The sequence below is a fragment of the Rhinolophus sinicus genome, chromosome 7 (genome assembly GCF_057876585.1).
Source record: "Rhinolophus sinicus isolate RSI-liver-muscle chromosome 7, RSI-T2T, whole genome shotgun sequence".
Lineage (NCBI taxonomy): Eukaryota > Metazoa > Chordata > Mammalia > Chiroptera > Rhinolophidae > Rhinolophus > Rhinolophus sinicus.
Genome location: NC_142507.1, coordinates 35,299,534 through 35,317,337, shown reverse-complemented (window position 1 = coordinate 35,317,337; position 17,804 = coordinate 35,299,534). Strand labels below are relative to the sequence as shown.

At 33.3% G+C, this 17,804-nt stretch overlaps 1 long non-coding RNA gene across 2 annotated transcripts in view; it reads left to right on the top strand.

The window, feature by feature from the left end:
• The window catches only part of LOC109455449 (uncharacterized), a 103,251-nt gene extending 92,059 nt beyond the window's left edge, over nt 1–11,192 (top strand). For both annotated transcript variants that reach the window (XR_016021731.1, XR_012491585.2), the window contains one exon: nt 845–11,192. This is a non-coding gene — a long non-coding RNA (uncharacterized LOC109455449). The remainder of the gene's footprint in view (nt 1–844) is intronic.
• The last annotated feature ends 6,612 nt before the right edge of the window (nt 11,193–17,804 follow it).

Here is a 17,804-nt window from a genome sequence, read left to right as displayed (position 1 = left end):
AAGCACCACTGCAAACTTTTTTTTTTCAATATTCCTTTTATCTATAATAAAAACAAGTTAAAAATAATAGGATTGTTTACAAATCCATTAAATATTTACAGGTTTCTCTCTTGATGATCATTTTGATTCAATATATGTATGTATAAATCATCAATATTTTCAAAATTCAAAAATGTGCATGAAGGACTTTTATAGCTTCTACGATGGCTTTGAACTGAAGTATGAAAAACTTTCTTGTTTATGTAAGTGGTTTTATGCTTTTCATTTGTCAGTAAGGCTAAGATTTTAAGAATGGTGTATTATCCATACACAATAAGTGCTTAGCTTGCCATTATAATTTTCCTCTTGAATTGTAAATTGTGTAACTTTTCTACATTCCCTCATTTATTTTTAAAATGTTAGTATCCAGTAACAACCACAAAGAGGAATTTCTCCATACCATGTGGTATGTTAATACTAAAAATTAGTGTTATTTCCCGTGAGGGAAATGTAATTAAGGATAAAGAGGAGATACTTATCAATAAGAACATTTGTTTATCCATACATCATGTGACAGCACTATTTTATAATTCTGTGTATTTATCTTATTTTACTTAATTCTAGTATTTTTGCCTTTTAATAAAAAAATATCATTTATTTTGCTTCTTAATGACATATCTATCATAATGTTTTTGTATTTTGCCAAAATATTTATAGAATGGTTCTCTGTACTAGATATTGTACAACAAATATTTGTTGATTGATTAACCTTTTCATTGCTGCTTCCAACACCTCCTTCCTATCCTCAGTGTGACAAATACTGTCAATTAGCTATCTTAACAGCCTGCCACCTCACTTCTTCTAGGGGCATGAGATGCAATTGTGGACAATGACACATAAGACGACATCTTCTAGAAAGATTTTTCTATGCTCTTCAGACAAAAGGAAGAGATGCCCTTTCATCTAACCTTTGAACATCCTTGTGAGAAGCTACCTGACGCTGCTGTTGTCATCTTGTAAAGCTAGAGAGATAACAAATATGCTGAGAATGGCAGAAAAGAGAGATTCTGAACCAACCCCATACAACCGTACCTCTATAAAAAATTCTTGATATGTGACATAATGCATTTTCCTTGTTGTTTAAGCCACTTTTACTTGAGTCTTCTTTTTCTTGTAGCTGAAACTGATACACACATTGTTTCTTTCTTTCTAATCTCCCCATATATAAATATAATCTATCAATATGTTTATTGATTATACTCGTAATTCATATAACCTTTTTCTGCCATCTGACAGTATAATTCTTTAATTTTTTAATTAAAAATTATTAAATTTATTGGTTTAACATTTGTTAGCAAAATTATATAGGTTTCAAGTGTACATTTCTATAATACATCATCTATATATTGCATTGTGTGTTCACCACCCAGAGTCAGTTCTTGTTCCATATATTTTACCCCTTTTCACTCTTCTACCATCCCCCGGCCCCTTACCTGCTGATAACCATTAAACTGTAGTCTGTATGTATTAATTTTTGTTTATTTGTTTGTTTGTCTTGTTACTTTGTTGTTTTCAGTTTTATATCCCAAATATGAGTGAAATCACATGGTTTTCAACTTTTTCTGTCTGACTTATTTGCTTAGCATGATAATCTCAAGATCTATCCATGTTGTTGCAAATGGCAGTATTTCGTCATTTCTTATGGCCGAGTAATATTCTATTGCATATATGTACCACACCTTTAGCCAATCATCTTTTAAAGGACACTTGGTTGTTTCCATGTCTTGGCCACCATGAATAATGTTGCGATGAACATATATATTTACGGATAAAGATTTTCAGATTTTTGGGGGTAGATATCCGGGAGAGGGATTGCTGGGTCATATGGAAATTATATTCTTAATTTTTTGAGGAACCTCCACACTGCCTTCCATAGAGGCTGCAGCAATTTACATTCATACCAGCATGTATGAGGGTTCCTTCTTCTCCAGAACCTCCCTGGTACTTGTTATTATTTCTCTTGTTGATAAGAGCCATTCTAATGGGTGTGAGTTGGTATCTCATTGTGGTTTTGATTTGTATTTCCCTGATAGCTAGTGAAGTTGAGTACCTTTAAATACATCTGTTGGCTGTTTGTATCCTTGGAAGAAGTGTCTGTTCAGATCCTTTGCCCATTTTTTAATTAGATTGTTTATCTTTTTGTTGTTGAGTATGAATTCCTTATATATTTTGGATATTAGCCCCTTATCAGAGGCATTGTTTTCAAATATCTTCTCCCATTCAGCTGATTTCCTCTTTGTTTTCTTGATGGTTTCTTTTGCTGTGCAGAAGCTTTTAAGTTTCATATAGTCCCATTCATTTATTTTTGCTTTCACTGCCCTTGCCTTTGAGGTCAAATTCATAAAATCCTCTCTGAATCCAAGGTCCAAAAGTTTAGTACCTATTTTCTTCTATGCAATTTATTGTTGCAGGTCTTATATTTAAGTCTTTGGTCCAATTTGAGTTAATTTTGGTACATGGTGACACGTAACAGTCTAGTTTCATTTTTTTGCATGTGGCTTTCCAATTTTCCTGCAGTCTTTATTGAAGAGGACTTCTTTTCTCCATTGTATGGTTTTGGCTTCTTTGTCAAAAATTAACTGCCCATACACTTGTCTTATTAGGGAGACCACTTCAGAGATGGTGTAGATGCCTCACCACTGCACTGTACACCTAAGGTTGAAGATGACTAACAATGAATGTCAACTGTAATTTAATATATATATATATATAGTCACAGGATGTGGAGTACAGCATAGGGAATAGAGTCAATGTAATTGTAACAGCTATATAATATGTCAGAGGGATAGTAGATTGGGGGAAGGGGTTATCACTTTATGAGCAGTATAAATGTCTAACTATTGCATTGCTTTGTCCTATTGCATTGTTTTGTATTGCATTGTTTTGTTTACTGAAACCGAAAAAAAAAAAAATCTGTCCCTATAGCTGTAGGTTTATTTATGGGTTCTCAGTTCTATTCCATTGGTCTGTGTATCTGTTTTTCTACCAATACCACACTGTGTTGATTATTGTCACCTTGTAGTCTAAATTCAAGTCAGGGAGTGTTATATTTCCAGCCTTGTTCTTTTTTCTTAGGATCGCTTTGGATATTCGGGGTCTTTTATGAATCCATACAAATTTGATGATTTTTTTGTTCCATTTCTTAAAGAAAATGCCGTTTTGATTTTGATGGGGATTGCTTTGGGTAATATGGCCATTTTAACTATGTTGATTCTTCCAATTCATGAACACAGAATATCTTCCTCTTTCTTTCTGTCTTCTTCAATTTATTGGAAGAATATGTTAAAATACCTTAAAATAGTTTTCAGTGTATAGGTCCTTCACATCCTTTGTTAAGTTTATTTCTAGGTATTTGATTCTTTTTGTTGCAATTGCAAAATGAATTTTTTTTTTAATTGAAATTTTTTGTTAGTATCTAGGAATGCAATGGATTTTTGTATTTTGATTTTGTATTCTGCAACTTTATTGTATTTGTTTCTAACAGTTTTATGGTGGAGTCTGTAGGGTTTTTAATATAAAGAATAATGTCATTTGCAAAAAGTGACAATTTAACTTCTTCATTACCAATTTGGATGTCTTTTATTTCTTTCTCTTGCCTGATTGCTCTGGCTAAGACTTCCCATATTATGTTGAATAACAGTGGTGATAGGGAGCATTGCCATTTTGTTCCTGATTTTAGAGGAAAAGCTTTCATTTTTTTCACCCTTGAAAATGATGTTAGCTGAGAATTTGTCATATATTGCCTTTATTACGTTGAGGTACTTTCCTTCTATAGCATTTTATTAAGTATTTTAATCATAAATGGATGTTGTATTATGATTAAGTAATCATAAATGGATATCTTATCAAATGCTTTTTCTGAAACTATTGATGTAATCATATGATTTTTTCCCTTTATTTTGTTTATGTGGTGTTTCACATTGATTGATTTGCATATGTTGAACCATGAGCTTTATATTGAGACTACCCAGTCTGAAATCTTAGATAAGAGTAAAATAACACACCAGTGGTGTTTCCTTTGAGAAAGAACTGGTCACAGGTAAAGCATTATCCCAATCATATATAATAATGACAACCGCTGACAATTAGTGCTTTCAATGAATAAAAAGTACGTTGTGCTATGAAATTCACATATATTAGTATTTTATCTTCAAAAAGAACCTCTAAATTGGGGAATACTATTATCACCATTTTTTTAAATGCAGAAAATGTGACAGAGAGATAGTAAGTAAGCTGCTAAGTTCCCACAGGTAATAAGTGAACAAACTCAAGGTCTGAGTGGAATCAGCTAGTAATCATTATGCTATCTCTTAATGCATGTGTACATAACAGACTAGCTCTACTTCTACTAGCATGTCATCTTGGTATTTTCTAAGATTGTCACTTATATATGATAGCTCTGTGCTTGAACTACACGACTGGTATGCAGGTATGGGAGTGGGGGGTATATAGCTCTATACATAGAGCATATGTAATTCAAGGAAAAGTAGTTAAATGACATCTAGCAATGTTGATATCAGTCTACATTAAGAAAAGTTTACATGTTTATTGGTGTTTCAACATTATAGAAACCTCACTAAATACAATTAGGTAAAACATGCCAAATTTCCCTGGACAAACTATATAGCTATTCTATATTGAAGAAATAGTGAAGTGAATTGGAAAGCAGACCATTATGATGAATCAGAGTTTAACAGCTTAAAAATTATAATTTTCTTGATTTTGAGAATTTAGGATGCTCAGAATAGTAAAGTATGATCTTTTCTGAGTAAATCAAAACTCAAGATCTACAGTAAACAAAACTTGGTGGTGAAATTTTTAAAACTCATTTTCCTAAATAATTTTATCAGTAAATAAATTGCTCTACTTTATAGACATGATCCTTAAAACTAATTAAAAAAAATCATATCATTTTATTATTTGATATATAAAATTTGGTATACAAAACTTGGTATATATCAATAAAAATAGTTGATGCATAAAAATAATGAAGCATGAAAATAAAACAGTCATGAACCTTCCAGCCAGCTCAGGAGGTAGAATATCTCTGAGGCTATATCTATGTTTGCCTCCAAATCTCATCTCCCTTTGAAACCCAAAAGGTAACCAATATTGTGAATGTTGGGCTTATTGTTATTTTCCTTTTTCAAATAGTTTCTATTATAAAAGTACCAATTTCTATATTTTGAGGTTTATAATATGGTACCATTGTGTATGTGGCCTGCAACTTTTCTCCCTCAAGACTATGTTTTTTAGATTCATCTCCTTGTTGCATGTAGCTGTAATTTGTTCATTTTCATGGCGACATAACATCCCACTAAGTGACTACATGACAATATTTTAATTCAGTCACTTATCAAAGAGTATTTTGGGTTTTCAAATTGCTATTAGAAATATATATTAATGTGTGTTCAAATTACTTCTATTTTTAAATTTCTTTCTGCTTAATGTTTCAAAATTGAAAGAAGTGAATGGAAGTCGCACTATGATTAGGGATTTGTCACTTTGTTTCAACCACTTTTGCTTTATATATTTTGAAGATGTTTTGTTAGGTGCATACAATTTAAGAATCAGTAAATCCTTCTGATGAATTTATTATTATTATTATTATTATTATTATTATTGTTATGTATTTAGCCACTTTATTCCTAATTATGCTGTTTTATTCATTAAAGTTTATTTTATCAGTCTTCAATACAACTACAGTAGATTCTTTAAAGTGAATATTTGCCTGCTGTTTATTTTTCTACACTATTTCAACATTTCCATGTCCTTTTAGTGGTGGTTGTTTAGAAAAGGGAATTGAAAATGTCTTTTTCAGCTAAGGTTTAGTACATGTCTTAAATATGCTTCCCTAGAAAACAGACCTTAGGCAAAAGCTTATGTGCGACTGCTTTCTTTGGGGTGCAATCCTAGAGAAGCAGGAGTAAAGAAAATACTGAGGCTAGTAAGTAGTATATTTCTGGGCTGGTCACAACTCTGCATCATAATTTGTTGTTAGTTGTTGCAGGAAATCTCCAGAAGGGCTCTATGAAACTATTGCTACTTGGAAAGTCCACGGAGGGGAATGTGAGACAAACAATTTATTTGATGGCTCCTCCTGCTTCCTATCCTTTTTTGGCTATAGTCTGCAGCATGCTGCATAAACTCCTTGCATTTTTGGGTTGTGTTAGCTGGCCTCTCCTTCTAGGTATATGTTGGGTAGCCTGAGCCTCCAGGTGTCCAATACAGCCAACGGGCAGGGGCAGTGTCTTTATGTCAGTTGGTGCAATGTGTGGAGGCTCCTAAATTCATGGTGATGGAGATGATAGTACCAGTGGCAGTGTCTAGGTTTTCACAGCTATGGAAGGTGTGTGTGCTAGAGCCTCTCTCTACCTCATCATCAGAAAGGCAACTGGCTAAGGCCTAGAGAGGTGGGTGGTTTCATGCAGAACTCAGGCAATGCGTAAAGAGAACCCAGTACCGTCCATCCCTGCACCACTAGGCTTGGCTTGCAGTCAACCTCATGTGAGTACAAGTGTCACAGTTTCTCTCTGAAGGCTGAAGTGCAAGTCCAATCTGTTTAGGAGGTAGTGAATTGTAGGAAACTGAAAAACTTAACAGAATTTTAGTAAATCATAGTTACAGTCCTCACTGCTACAGCTGGTCCAGTGCTATAATTAAAAGATTTAAGGAATAAAAAGTGCAGAGAGAGTAATAGAAATTCAGAGAGAAGAGAAGATGACATTATGTTAGGTTTAGAATATTTAAAATTTGTAAGGATTCAGAAATTATATCATCTCTAGTTTTCTCTTATTTTCATCCCCCTCCCACTAACCAGATGTTAAACGTATTTTTGCTAATTATGGAATTGATCTTTTTAACATTTACCCCTTCATGAATATTTTTAGAATGAAAAATATATTTTCTAACCTCTCCTGTAATGACAATGGATTTGCTGTGTAATTTCTATAACTGATTATACTTATGAGCAGTCCATCATGAACAAAATGTCAATTAGATAATGAAGTGTCTCACAATTCTACTTTAAACTTTGAGGGGGGCTATGAAGTTAAGCCACTGTAAAAAACGTAAAAACAAAACAGAAAGCCAATTGTTGTAGATTTTATACAGAGTTTATAGTTAGTACAAAATTACTTTGAAATATTAAACCAAAAAAATTTTCTAGTTGCAACTTGATGGGATATAATTCAATACTGGAAGAGAGAAAAGAACGTTACATATATTTAAAAAGAGGCTTTGTGGAAGGGGGATAGAAATAGCATTTTATGACAAGAAGATATTCCACACATCTTTAAGTGGAAATCTTTAAACTTTGGAAGGGATAGAGGGGATAAGGAAATGAAGGGAGGGGACAACAGAAGTAAAACCATTGGAGGATTTTGTAAAGAATCCCCATGACACTCTCCCGATAAAAAATCTCAAGGCAATTGTGAAGACATGGCAGTGTTTGTGAAAAAGGGACTTCCACCACCTGAGCTTTCTCCCAAAGCAGAAAATATGTTCATTATATTGATAATAAATGTATGCCCTAAAGTGTGCCAGGAAAGCAATAAGAGAATATCTAGAATTAATTTTCATTAATGTGGAAAAACCTACTGGTTTTACAAAAATGACAGGACCATTAGAAATACAGTGGGCATATAATCAATATGGTTCTTCTCTTTTCTGTTTGCTAGTTTTCTGCCTGCTTACCTGACATCTTACAGTTTCCCTTCCAAGGAAGGGCTCTGAGGGCAATTCCTGGGTTAGAGTCTGTGAGATAGGCCTGGTCTTGTAAGTAGGGTGAAATTCGTTCACAGACTGTAGACTATGGAGTAGAGAAAGGTTAGTAAGTCTAAATCACATAGGTCATATACATTTTTTAAATCTCCTTTTTTTATTGTCTCAACAGCAATTTATTTCTACTGAAAATACATACTCTATTATACCAACAAGTGGATGGACCTCTTAAGCAATACTTTTCAAAGGGATCACTATATTAAAAAAGAAACATTAATTCAATATCTACATAAAAGTTCTCTAAGTTAAAAATAAGTATATTTATATATTTAAATAAAAGACTGGTAAATATTGTCAGCAAATATAAAATGAGTGAATATATTATACAAAGAATTTATAGGAGTTGAGCAAACTACTAAGCACTTATCAGTTTCCTCAGCTTTGCAATGTAGCGATCCTTTCTGATAAGGTTCTGTAGCAGAAATAAATGAGACAAAGTATGTAAAGCACCTGGTACATAGAATATGCTATAAAAATATTGATTTATTGGGGCACCCCCATTCGGGACACCCTCCTGCTAGGGAGCTCTGACCCTTTGCTTTCAATAAACTATCCTCCTTTTTTAAAAAAAGAACTCCTCACCTCTCCTTGGTCCGTGTTTCCATTCTTCGGTCTCATGAGACACGATCCCGGTGTTCACAAAGAAAATATCCTACATCATTTTGACACAGAACCTTGATTTATTTCCATACTCAGTTTCTTCTCCCATTAACTTTACCCAGTCCTCACTAGTTTTATTTCATTCACGCAAACAACTCTCAGATCCATACCTACATGGAGCACATGAGGAGAGCACAAAATGTATGTGAAGCAAACCCAAGACTGGATCAGCTAAATTGGTCCTGAGAAAGGCAACAGGAGCATTTCCAATTGAAGACAGGAGATGATGACAGAGTAAAGAATGCCTAAGTAAAAAGAGGTCTTCAGCACAAACATGATTAAAATTACACTTCCCACATAATATCACAAAAATGTATAACCTACTTTTCCTTAGTATAAAACATGTCTCACCCACTTATGGGCTTCTATAAGCTTATTTGTCTAATAATAATGTTACTATTATTACAATAGATAACATTAAGTTCTTGCTATATGCCACATACAAGATAGGAACAACTATGTAAATCATAAGGGCAGTAAAATTAAAAATGAAAGTTTTGTGTAGCAAAAACAGACAGCCTATTTTGAAAGAATGGGATTTGACCAAGTTTAGCAAAAACCTTGCTGTCTTAACAAAAGATACCCAGGAGGGGACAGGTATCTTTTGATGAATACCAAGGGATAAAGACTTTAATTCCTGTGGTAGACACTGAAGAATGGTACAAAGACTATCAATACTAGCACTTGATAACAGGTCAGAAGTAGGAGAAGGGTGAGGAGAGAATAAAAACTAGCATTATGAGAACTCTCTTAGTATTTCATTAAATGCTAACTTAAAAAAAAAATCAGGATGTAGTATTATATTTCCAGAAGAAAGCCTGAGGATAACTTCATAAGGGCCAGAACTGGAATCCAAACTTAGCTGGGTTTCATTTCAAAGCCCATGTTCGACCCTTGAAATTGTCTGCCTTTGGACACCAACCAGAGCAGACATGCTGCTCTAGCCAGCGCTGAAAATGTCCTTAGCCCAGACCTACTGCAGATGGATTCTGGTAAACATCTAAAGCTAAAGTATAGTCACATATGTCACATTGGAATGTCAGGAGGTCATTTTCTAGTTGCTATAGACTGGCTTTGGATCATTGGGTGCAATTAACGCGAAATATTTTACAGCTTCAGGGATACAATTCTGGAATCAGGTTTTCTGAATTGATACCAAATTGAATAAAAGCAGTTCGTGGTAATTGTCACCAAAATGCAACCTCCTTAACTGGATATCACATTAATTGGGAATCCAGATGGATGGTAGTCCATCATGAAATAGTATCATTCCAGTTTCTCAGGCTACCAAATAAAAATATATTGATTTCTTTCCTTCTCTGATTTTGATGATTCATATTTCCAACATCTCCTTAAATTGATGTTATTATAACAGATTTATATATTGATTATTTTACAGACACAATCTTTTTGAGGGAGAGGGTCTATTAACTAATTAAAATTAAGGTCCTGATACTTGTGTCAAGTGCTTGCTAGACACTGTACTAGGTGATGATATCTGCTTATAATCATTAACCTTCCTTGATAACTGTGGTTATATTCTCTCTTTTATACGTAATGTAAAGGGCTTCTTTTTTTTTATTGACTAGGGTTTTCTGCAGTTTATCTGTTTTAATGGTCTTTTGAAGAGCCAGCATTTACATTTATTTATCATTCAACTATTTTTTTTTCTCATTATAAATTATTAATCTACAATTTTATATTTCTTCATGCTTTTCTTATACTCACTTTAAATATTTCTAGCTTCTTCACTTAAATGATTTTGTTTTCATTCTTTCTTGTTTAATGTAAACTCATTTAAGCTTTTCATCTTTTTCTGAGTAAGGTTGAGCAGTATTTCACCAGTTGTAAACCTTCTGTAATTATAGTTTTGATTTCATCTTGTATCTGAGTTAAGATAATTTTTCCATTTACGGTGGCCAAAGCTCCTGGCTGTCCCAGTACTCCAATACTCCTTTTTACGTGGTAATGTAGTTTTCAGCTGAGCTCATGGTCACCAATCTAAAGACTCCTACTTCCTAGTCACTCATAGCTAGGCATTGCCAGGTAACTTAATTCCACAAGGAGATCTGAGTGAATGTTATGTAGTGATGAAGTGATAAAAACTCTTTCCCTGAAAATGAAAGAGTGTGTCTTCCCTTTCTCAATGTCTGAAATGCGGACATGAAAGAGAGGAGCTGAGCAGCTAACTTAGACCACAGTATGGAGGTGACAGGTTGAGGCGTATGGAATAAGCCAATAGAAGACTCCTGGGTCCCTGACACCAAGGAGCTGCCCTGTCTACCCTGATGATTTATGACAGAATTGTTTGAGAGAAATGAACTTGTATCTCATTCAAGAACTGTTATTTCGAGGCTCTGCAAGAACAGCTAATTATAACTAATAGTTAATAATTTTTTGTTTCATTACATTGTTTTCAAACAATATAGAATGTACAATTTCTGCCCAGAATATGTTGACATATTTTAGTTGCCTAATAAATGATCGAGTTTGGTAAATATTTCCTGTATTGTTTGTTAGTTTTCAAAGCTACATAACTATGTGTATGTATAAGTTTTGAGTATTATTTATATATTATTCAATTTACCTAATTTGTGTATTATTCCATCTACCTAATTAATGTTACCACTTTCCATATCACGCTTTATGAAACACTACACTTATGAAATATTAATAAGCTTGCTGTAAAATAAAACATTTGATGATCCATATATGTTCTGTTTCATGTCTTTATTGTAGTGGTTAATAATGCAAACTCAGGACCAAATTGTTTGAATCCTAGAATTTACTAACTGTGTGAACTTGAGCAAGTTACTTAATCTCAATTTCCTTAGTTTTCATGTCAGTAAAATAGGGACAATAATAGAACGTACCTCACAGAATTGTTATGAGGATTGGAAGATGAATATATGTTGAACACTAACTTAGAACAGTGCCTGACAGAGAGTAAGCATTTTTATAAACAGCTAGATACTGATACATTGCAAAAGGTTCTGAGAATTAATGAAGTAATGGAATCTGCTTAATATTGCTTATCCTAACATTTCCCAAATTTACTTGAGTGTGGGATACTTTGGTCATAGTCAATCGGGGAAAAAAGGGTTCCTTGAAATATTCGTTTTGGAAATGGTGAACTAGATGTTTCAGAGCCACTGCATTACTGAGAGTCCTTCACCTTCACATGGGCACACGGGTGTAATCTGGGGAGGTCTGTTAAACTCTTGGAATTGATGAGTTTTATATTTAGAGGGGAAAGATCCATGAGTTGATCTTATTCTCAAATTTCTCCACATGTATTTTTATGCTTAATTGAAACATCAGAAACAAAAAATAGGGTAAGTTGTTTTCTACTGCTTGATTATTCTTTTTTTTCTCTTTGTTGTTGACCTTCTTCTCAGGTTTATTCTCCACATTATCATAAAGTTTTTTGGAGTACCAATGAATTTTCATTGTTTTAATATAATTTTTAATTTACTTACAATCCTTTCTTATTTTAAGTCATCCCCTTACCATTTCATCTGAATATTGTCTCTCTAAATTACTTTCTCCTTCTGTTACAAAAAGCAATGATTTCTTGCATATTTTATTTGAATGCTAATTGTTTTGTAGTATTTCCTTCTGGTTCCCACAGCAGCAAACAATTTTCAGAAACAAAGCCCTTCCCCTAGGTCATCCAGATGCTGTTTCCTTTCCATTGTTTGTATTGTTATTTCATATACTCAGGTTTGGCCTTTATTTGTTTTTCTCATTTTTAAACAAGATAATATCTAACCCCACTTTACATGGTGAGTAAGCTTTCTTGTTCCAGCACATTTTTCTTTCCAGCACATTTTTCAATAGTGATTTTGAATAACCATTTCAGATACAAAGCCGATGGGGAGAATGATAACGATGGGGAGAATGTATATTTCCCATACATTTAGAAATTTCTGTCACATTTTGGCTATTATTCCTCCCTCATTTGAGAGAACATCTTTTTATACCCATGACTGATACTCTGATACTTCAAAATAATGGAAATATCTTTGCATAAAATATAATTGAAATAACTCAGTTTATTAGGTTGGTGTTACTCTGATACACAAACTGGACAATGAATTGAGAGAAATAAAAATTCAGACAATAGTTCTCATGAATATAGATGGTAACAAATAGTAGTTACATCTTTATTTTTCTTATCTGTCCTAACATCCTTTTGATTGCACATTATTTTTATTTCAATCTTTACAACATCGTCTACCTCTTGCTTTCCATTATTTCTGTTATTGTCCTATTTCAGATTCTTAATACCTAAAATCTGGATTATTATAGTAACTTTCCAACTTGTCTCCACACCGTCACTCCTTGATTTTCACTGCCCTCCACCAGAGTTTTCTTCCTAAACCTAACATCTCATCATGTCAATCCAGGATTTGAGTGAAAGACTTTCAATAGTTTTATAGGTTTATTTAATACAATTAGTGACTCCTATCCCAGCATTTATAATTCTCCATTACAATAGTCCACCTATTTTTTTAGACTTTCATAACACTATACACACCAAATGCTCAGTCAGAGCTACTCTATAATCTTTCTCCATCTTTCTAACGTTAGTATTCTTGCTATATTGCTTTTTTCACATGAAATCTTGCCTATTAAAATCCTACTTCTTCCCCAGTTTTAATCTCTCCACTTTTTATGCTCCCATGCTATTTGGTTTTATCACACTCTACCTTATATCATAGCTGAATATAGCACTTATTGTTTGTTACGTATATTTGGGACATAGCAAATATCAGGTCTTATTTTCTTTCTATGGGTATTTACTGAATTTCTAATAAGACTATAAAACTTCAGAAAATAATGATCCTCTATTTTCTCATTACTTAACATAGTATTGTACATACATACATGTTAGATTATTAAAAAAAAAAACTTGTTGATGATGGAATCATATAGATTTAGTGGTGGATTAGAATAAAATCTGAAATGTCTGCCCCTTCTTCCAGATGCAAGCCTCATTTGGAAATATCTGAACTTGTTTCTCTACTTCTATTTAGCAGCATCTTTTAAACTGAAACTAAATCATACATATCCAAATGTGTGGATTTTCTGCATCCCTGATTCTGTAATTTTCTTGTCCAATGAATAATAAAAGTATTCTCACACTTTGGGTTAGTTCATGGCTATCCTTACTTATATCCCTATCCATCTTCAATCCTCTTTCTCCTCTCCCAACTCTAAGCTTTCTGTAAGCATTCTTCTATACAGTAGAAAAGCTCCTTTAATGTATATAACCATAAAATTTATTTTGAATATTTAAGAACACTTACTCATTTAACATACAGACAACTTGGGGTACTGAAATTCTCACTCAGCCACAGGAAGTATGATTTATTTTTCCATTTATTGTGAAATACAACATTAACCCAAATATATACCGAGTCATACACACAGCAGCAACTCATTTTAGCATAATTTCTTATGCATTTTAGAAATTTCTTACCTTCAGTTTGAGTGGCTATAGCTTAAGAAATACTCCTCTAAATATTTCACTTACTATCTAGATGCTTTCACTGTTTCTTATGTTGCTCAGGTTTATATTTTAAAACTACATGTTCAAGATGCATTGTTGGAAAGATCAATGCATTTGATACACAACTAATTGCCTTTAATACTTTCTAGGAATCAGACATCAGACATTTATACACTAGAAATAGAAATATTAAATCAAAATGTTACAAATCACAAATTTGCTTTATAAAATCACAAATAATGGCATCAAAATTCATATTTCCTTATTGTGTCTAATCAATAAGATAGAAAAATAAACCATAATTTTCATTAAATTAAAATAAGCAGCATATACAGAAGATTTATAATTAGTGGACAGTTTCATTTAGCATTAATTTAAAAAATATTTATTGAGCACCTACTTTATGCAAGGCATTAATTCAGTAAAGGATGATTGCTTTCTTAGCAACAAACAATTTCAGTTTAATTTTAAAATGAATACTTTGTGGGGAAATGTAATCAATAATTTGTCTCTCAACCTCAGAACAATTAAGTTGTCCTGTTTTCAAATACCCAATTGGAGCGTTTCCAACTTTCCTATGTCTCCATTGTATAATGAATAGTGTTTCTAGCTCACTAAATTTGCTGCTAATCAAACACTAAAAAGAGATTCTTTATATTTTCAGATATGCTTTGCAAAGAAGGCCTCCCAAAATATGCACAAGGGAATGATAAGCTCATTAGTATACAGGATTTCAAATCTTAGATTCATGGTTCATTATGTTACCTTAGAGATAGAACACAATTTTACACTTATATGACAGTAGAAAGAATTAGAATTAACATCTGATTATGAGCTTCAATTTTTTGAAATTAATCTACAGGCATCTCTAATTTAAATATCTCAAATCAAAAACTACCTTTAATATTTTTATCACATTTCACTGATATGTGGTATATAAACCAAAACAACAAAAGAACAAGACAAACAAATGAGAAACAGAAACTCATAGACACAGACAATGGTTTGGTGGTTGCCAGAGGGTAAGGGGGGTGGGGGTTGGGGGGTGGGAGATGAGGGTAAGGGGGATCGAATATATGGTGATGGAAGGAGAACTGACTCTGGGTGATGAACACACAACGGGATTTATAGATGATGTAATACAGAATTGTACACCTGAAATCTATGTAATTTTACTAACAATTGTCACCTCAATAAATTTAATAAAAAAAAAGAAAAAAAAATATTTTATCACAAACAATACTTAGAACTGAATTTAGATCCATTTACAGTATGTTTTTGAAAAACATGCAGTATTTTCAGATCTTAAAAGAATGTCCATCTTTTAAAGTGTAGATTCTCATGTAGACAAACCTAAAAATATATACAGACTTTGTATTTTAGAAATATTTGCCATGATTCTTATTTGACTCATTCTTTATTCAGTTAAAGTTTGTGGCTATATACTTCAATGGGAATTGATTGCCTGTAATCCAGTGATATGACATAACACTCTCAATTACAGAAGCACATATCACATCAATTTTGGCCATAGGAAATGTCTCATGTTGTTACTCCATGTCACTAAAGACCTAAATTAGCTTTGAGACCAATCCAGGAAATTTAGCTAAATACTAAGCCATCTAAAAGAACTTTTACCAAATTTGGAAAGTCTTCCACTGATTTCTACAAAGTTGTATAGGCTAGGATAGCCAGGTTGTGTGTCAGAAGAAATCCTAATCCAGCTGTCCTCACAAGAATATAAATTGCACAGATCTAACTGTAGCCATAACTGGGTACTAAACATAAAGCTTGCCCATTAAGTAGTATTTGTGTACAAACAAATTCTTTGATTGCAAAGCTTATAAAGGTAATAAATTCCAACAAAATATTTGTCTCTAGTTCCTGTGATACTCTCTATGGAATTACAAACAATAGTATGAAGTATGGTATAGGCCACCCTAAAAGAGATTTTGGACTAAACTAAGAATTGAGGAGGATTTTTTTCTTTTCTTTTTCATCCTGACTTAATTATTCTTTTAGTGACTTGCTGACTTTTTAGTTTTTGAATGTCTTTTACATCACAAGAAGACACGTTCACATTTATTTCAGTGACATTTAAATGTGTAAGGAAATGCTCTGCTGTTTAATGTCCAGTCAAAATATGACGATTTTGTCCAAAATAAGAAACTAAAATAGAAAAACAGGTATATACAAATACATGCACAATACCATTGTCAAGGAAAGTCAATATAAACAAAATTGTTCCAGCATGCCAGAGGTTATTCCTAAAAAAACTTTACATTTTTAAATTTAGTGTCATGAAATATACCAGGGCGATCATCAAAGTTACTTAACTAAAGAATTGACATTTTGATCTCTTAAGAGATATGGTAGCATTTCTAATTTGTTGCTATACGACATTATATGAAAGTATTTGACTCAATTGCAGAAGTACTTATTGACATGTATTGCAATTATTTTATATTTCTGTTTTTAAAGAAACTCATTTGAGATACTAGGGAAAGCTGCTGAAAACATTGCATGTCTGTAAGATACTTCATGATTTTGTCAGATCTCTTCCTCTTCTACCTTGTCCTGGGAATTGTCGCCAAATTCATACATCTGAAACATGACCTAATCATGTAATTTCCTTGCTCAGTCACCTTTGGGTAAATTCTTTAAAATCCCATTCACACATCCAGTGTGATCCTGAAGCACATCTTTATGTGTCCTTCTCAACATGGCAGTTTCCGCCCTGCTGCTGTGTCTCTGACCATGTCACACTTCATTTAGAATGTCTGTCTTGTTCCTGTGTGCCTGGCTCTTTCCAACTCCTTCCTATCAGTTCCTGATACCAAAGTGGCTTGTGTCTTTCTTCAATCGCTCAGGCAGGTCCAAATGTCTCCCTTGCTTGAATTACTGCAATAATTGGACATTACACCTTGAAGGTCTGCATGTGATGATACAGGCAACACCCAGTAAATTAATATGTTCTAAAAGTTCATTTATAAGTTACCTATTAGAAGTTGAAAATTCATTCTCTCACAAAGTGCTAAACACAATTAATATTCCATGCTATATTTTAAATAATCTAAAGTGTAGCTAACATATATTACTAACAAAAATACAATTTCCCAAATTTTCAGTAAAAAGATGCATATGGTAGTTGAGCTCAAAAGCTAAAAGTCAATTATGTGAAGTATTTAATTGGCCAGATTCATAAAATCAGAGTGGAATGGTGGTTGCCAGGGTCTGGTCGGGAGGGAGAAGTGGGTAGTTATTAATTAATAGGTATAAAGTTTCGGTTAGGCCGCATGAGTAAGTTCTAGAGACCTGTTGTACAGTATTGTACCTATAGTCAACAGCAACGTACTGTACACTTAATTTGTTAGGAGAGTCGATCTCCTGTTAAGCGTTCTCACCACAATAAAATAAAATAAAACTGGAAGTTAAACACGCATGACTCAATCATCTATTCTTTGTACTTCCTTGACAACTATGCAGTGTCAGATATTTAGGAGGTGCATTTTCTGCTTATTCATTGCTTCAAAACTAAACACACCAAAACTTACTGGCTTGAATCCACTATTTTATTTTCCTACCAGTTTGCACCTTTGCCCAGATTTCAGCTTCTGATTCTTCTGCTGGTCATCAAGTGGCAAGTCCGCTGTGGGCAGTGAGGAGGTGGAGGGTGCTAAGTATCTCTTTCCGTGTAGTCTCAGGGCCTCTCACTTTCCTCGTTGCTGCTTCACATGGTGTTTCTAGAAGCACAGCTGAACATCTTACGTGAGCTCAAGGTTCCTATGAGTGCAAAGTGGAAGCTGAC